This window comes from Aulonocara sp. 'chitande type north' Nkhata Bay, linkage group LG16 (assembly GCF_057382095.1).
Source record: "Aulonocara sp. 'chitande type north' Nkhata Bay isolate Kocher_YH1m ecotype deep benthic linkage group LG16, A_spYH_male_GT1.1, whole genome shotgun sequence".
Classification (NCBI taxonomy): domain Eukaryota; kingdom Metazoa; phylum Chordata; class Actinopteri; order Cichliformes; family Cichlidae; genus Aulonocara; species Aulonocara sp. 'chitande type north' Nkhata Bay.
The window spans coordinates 20570621-20576043 of record NC_141359.1 but is presented as its reverse complement, the minus strand read 5'-3'; the positions used below and the strand labels follow the sequence as shown (position 1 = coordinate 20576043).

At 38.0% G+C, this 5423-nt stretch overlaps 1 long non-coding RNA gene across 1 annotated transcript; it reads right to left on the bottom strand.

Moving 5' to 3' along the window:
• Positions 1 to 524: 524 nt before the first annotated feature.
• On the bottom strand, positions 525 to 3670 carry LOC147311401 (uncharacterized). The gene is made up of 4 exons (XR_015125392.1): positions 1153 to 3670; positions 968 to 1003; positions 712 to 845; positions 525 to 628 (listed from the first exon to the last, which is right to left on the bottom strand). It is a non-coding gene; the product is annotated as an uncharacterized LOC147311401 (long non-coding RNA).
• Positions 3671 to 5423: the final 1753 nt, after the last annotated feature.

Here is a 5423-nt window from a genome sequence, read left to right as displayed (position 1 = left end):
TTTATCTCCTCCTCTTGCCACTCTCTCTGCCAAGCATACTATCACCTGCCTGCACAGCCCCTAGCCCTCTTCTCCTGTCGCCTTCAGCTATGGATAATAGGCTGATCTGTGGTGTGACGCACATGGCTCCATCTCCAGAGGGGCTTCTGCGCACACAAGCATTCATACAGGATCTGTGTGGCCTGGTGAACAGATACAGGAACTGGCCAGGTATTTACATCTTGAGATAACTGTCACCACAGGATTACTGTATCAGCCTTACTTCTGTTAGCACAATACACTGCATTCTTTGGCAGAAAAAGGTTTTTGTTCCTGTCATATAAACAGATTATGTTAAAGCCACCAGACGTAAAGAATGGCGCTGAAGATCGTTTTGCTTTTCCCTGAGTTCCAAGTGTGATCTTTTATTTATTATTAATATATAACTGTTTGGCTACTATATGTCAGGAATGCTGGATGGAGTGGACTCAATGGCAGGACTCAGAGGGATCAAGTTTAGTGCATTTATTTACAGTGAAACGCCAGGGTGATATATACAGGTAGTACGAAGGGGGAACAGGGGATCCACACTGACTCAGCTCAAGCAGTCTCTCCAAGAACTCCAGGACAGGGAAAATCCAGGGAAGGTCTGTATACAAGAGGAAGAAGGATGAGATTAGTTGCGAGTTTATAAAGGCAAGGAAAAGACAAAAGAGCCACGGCTTTACTAACAGCACAGTTCAACGATCCAGAGAAGAATGAACCTCAGCCGCCCTCTTAAATAGTGCTTCTTAACGAGATCATCGAGAACAGGTGATTGATTGTTGCAGGTGTGTTCAGCCAGAGGCGGGAACCCACAATGAGTCCTTCCCATGAACATTGACACAGACACACAAGCACACAGAGAGGAGAGAGTGAAGGACAGAGAGAAGGCAAAGCCTGGAGCAGGCAGGACAGGAGGACTGAGGGACCAGGACACTGTACCTACCATTCAGGAACAACAACTAGAGAAACCTCAGCAAACCTGTGGTAAAACAGAGGAAGAGATCCATGTGTTTGGCTCCCACTCCACCCAGATGACTGAGCAGTGTGGCATTGTGACATGGAACAGTGGTCTAACAGATAAAAAGCAAATGAGGACAAACAGACTATCGCCATTGTCAAGCTGCTTACATGTGTTATTGATTGATTGATTGACTGTCCTCTCCAGTGTCCACTGCCCACTGCACTCACTAGAGTTGAGGCAGTGTCCAGCTGAAGATGGAAATGGAGTGTAATGAATTAGCAGATACATCTGATATCAGAATGTCTGTATTACATGGAAAACACCAGTACAATCATTTAATCTGAAATAAAAGGAATCATAAAAGAAGTCTTACCTCTGCCAAGGAGGTTATTTTTTTGTAATGTTGCTTACTTGCGATTCTGTCTGTAAACACAATAGCTTAAAAAAGTTTCAGTGAATTTTGATTAAACATTGTAGGGGTGTAGAGTGGAGTCATGGTAACAATCCATTAATCCGTACATGCACTAAGGTCTTCAAAGTCACTTTATTGATTAATTGAGTATTGATTGAAAATTGAACCTTATAACCTAAGGTTATAACTTAGTAACTATCAGTCTTACAAATGTTGTGTGTTTTCAACATCCAGAAAGTACCCTACAAAGATCAGAAAATATCATGTCACACTTGAACTCTTTCGAGTTTAATAGATTAATCTGAAGGTCAATGTGATAATAATGCTCTCAATAAACAATAAGAGGTTTCTGACAAGAACATGTGGGCATGGGATACTTTTTTGTGTATAGTTGTTTCATTTTATTATGGATTTATATACATTACAATAATAGGTTATAACAGTGTAAATATACAACAATTTGAATACATGCACCATGTTCCTGAATAAGTATTAGTTTTACTTTTTTCATTTATTTTTTTTTGATGCAGGGGATTTCCTCTTTTCACCTGATATTCATTAAACATTTAAACTAATTAAACAAACAGTAAAATGAATGCTACACATGTACACACATGTGCCCTCCCGCCCAAATGGAAATGGGTTTCAACAGGGGGGCAAATAACATAAACCTGCACTTAGCACTTGATTTAATGCACTACAAGCATCCTACAGTACATTTAAAAAGACCAAAGAAAACAAAATGAATAGATACAACACACAATAAATACACTATTGCATTCAAAGTAAATACTGTCAAGAGAGCGAGCTGCCTTGGTGGAGGTTCGTGCTCTCTGAGTGTTATCGTAGTACTTTACTCACTCTCAGTTTTGTTTACTTCCTCCGTGTTTGTTTAAAGATGTCTTGGCAACCATATCATCACCCATGTAAAGTTCTGTTTTGAAGGCTCAATTTTAGTATCTAAGCATCTCCAGCTTCCTTGTTTTGAAACCAAAGTTACCATGTTTGGATTAAAGGGCAGAGCGCTAAGTCACTCGCTAACACTAGCTAGCATGGTTAGCAAGCTGTATCTGCGCGTTATCTGGCTGAATTTTGATTCCCAGAATTAGCCTCAGACTACTTCTTCAAGTTGTGGTTACCTGTCTTTTTTGAAATTTTAATATCAGCTAATTTTTTTGTGTGTGTTAATTTATTAAAGGTCTTCTTTACTTTCCTTTACAGCGCTGCTTGTTTTTAGTCCTGCTTTTGGTTCCTCTTCCTTGAGCTAACTGAAACTAACACTGTTTGCTGAGAATTATAGTGTTGTAAAACTTCCTGTGATGAAAGAAGTGGCACTTTTAAGACTGCAGCAGAACTTATTTACCTAGCACACTGCTGCCACTGGACCAAAGAAACTAACTAAAACCACAGCTCTTACCTCTTACACAAACCTTTCGTTGGGTTTGCATGACAGCGATATGTGCAGATGGAAAAAAGGTGTATATTAATAAGGTTCCAATGCAGCTACAGTAAACATCCCTAAACTCTGCAGTAATAAAAGCTTTAAAACGTTTTAATGACTTATAAACAATGACAAACATAATGAGCTACCCAGGATGCTCTCACAGGGCATTGCATCAGTTATCTAACCCCTTTTTCCTGACCCACAGTCCAGATACATATTGGTAAGTGGTTACCAAGGTTATTATAGTTAAAGTAAAAACTAAAACAAAGTGTTAAAAACATTTTTGTTAATCAAAATAAGAATAAAGCCATGCATTTAAAAACTGAATAAAAAAATCTAATGGAGATTAGATACTTATTTTGGTGAGGTTTGACCCTGAGGGGACTTTGACGCATTTGTTTATTGGGACTTGAGATGTAAGCATGACTGTGAGTCAACTGCCATAAAAACATGTTTGTGTTGTGTGTGTGTGTGTGAGTCTAAACTTCTTACTTCTTGCTGCTGGAAAATACTGATTCATAGTTCAACATAAAAAAAAAATACTAGAACTAACATTGGAAAATGTAAAATAAACAAAAAAACAAAACCTACATTTTTTTAATCAATAAAAACTGAAATGAAATAAGGAAACTCACTCTGGAAACTACCTAACCAAACTGAATTGAAAACCACGACTAAAAACCAAAAGAGAAAGAAAAACTGACAAAAAATTGACAAAAATTGCTGTTCTTTTAGTCCTCTGGTCAATTTTAAATAAAAGACTGATGGTTACCCTTTACGGTTACTGCTAACATTACATTGTTGAATCACTAAACCTCAGTGAGCTGCATTGGGCAACTTTTCCCAGAAGTTGAATCCAGGTTTATGACAACACTTTATTGCCATGGTGAACTTGGTTAACACAAACTAATGTTCTATTAGCATGAATATTACTACCATTTGCTTTTTAATTGTCATTACGAAGCACTTGGAACTATTGGTTTTCCTGAACAGTAGTCATTAAACAATAATTATGCTATTAATGTGCTTGGGGTTACAGTGTGTGGTGAATGTAATTTTATTTCATGAGCAAAATGTAACATGTTAAATTTAACAGAATCTGGAATCTTATACATCTCGAATTATGCAGTAATTTGAGGGCTATTGGGTGGAAACTCAATGTCCACACCACGTGGCAAATAAAGCCAAAACAGAACTGCAGTTTTTTCAGAGGCCACTCAAGACTTGTTCCAAAAAGACTCCCGTGTTAAAATATAGCGTGGTGCCAAAAAACCCCAAAACAACAACAACAACAAAGAACCAGAGGTGCCACAAGAGGAACTGCAGTGTTTGTTACATCCGCATTGTCTTATTTTTTCAGCTCCAGAGGTTGATGTTTGTTCTAGTTTAGTGGTTACCTGTTGGTAATGTGCACGATGTTCAAAATGCACTTCAGTGAAAATATCTTCTTGTTAACTATGCTTCTCAGTTAGCTGTTCCCTCCTCACCATTCACAACCAGCAAATGCTTTAAGTATTACATTTAACCCTTGTGTGGTGTTCGTATTTTTGTTACTCAGCCAGTGTTCATGGGTCTGGTGGACCCGCTAGAGTTTTGGCTTTCCAAATTAACACTATCAAACAATTTTATGTTAAATTACTCAACAGATGTTTACTTCATCCCAATTACAAGACATATGAACAGCAAACATGGTTAATTTTTTCCCTTTACCTTTGTTAGATCACATTTATGAATTAATGTGCTTCTCGTTTTTCTTTTATATAAAATGTTATAAATAAATCAGTTATAATCAAGTGGAGTGAGTGGAAAGACACAACACATTTACACGTGAAAAAATAATTAATTGTTTAATTTTTCTTTTGAAAAAAACTGAACACGGGTCTCACAGACCCGAACACCATACAAGGGTTAAAAAAAAAAAGTTTGGCTATATTCGCCTGTATGATTGTTAATGCTGCAAAAGCCATTCGCATCAATCAAGCATTTTGTAGCTCCAGGCACCCTCGGGGCCTGTAACACTGAACTGCTGCTGTGGGAAAGTATCCAGCTGATTACCATAATATATTTACTATATAACAGATCACAAGTTGATGGGAAATTTTGAAGACAACTCTGTAATACTGAGAATATCTCCACCAAAATGAGAGGATTTTTCATTGTGAACTCGATTACTTCCAAATGGATAAACAACTCAAGCTCAAATTAATGATTTTTTCCCACATCATTTTTATGGGAATTACAACCACAAACTCTAAAATCAGAGAGAAATGTGGACTAATGCGTGATTTTGAGCGAGTCAGAGATCTGTAAGGCCCTCATCACTGAAACTGTTTGTTTGAGCAGAGCTAGTGCTGGACCTCCTGGATGATAGCTTGACGCACAAGCTCACGAGGACAGCCTCTGCCTGCCAAAGTCAACAAGCATAGACAGACCAGCGTTAATTGCCAAAGAAGAATGAAACCCCTGTGCTCCACAAGATACAATGACACCGAATGATCAGACAAAGAAGCTTTTCACAGACTGTTGAAGTTTGCAAAAACAAGGAGCCGAATAAATGAATAAATGGGTCAGGGTCAGCGAAC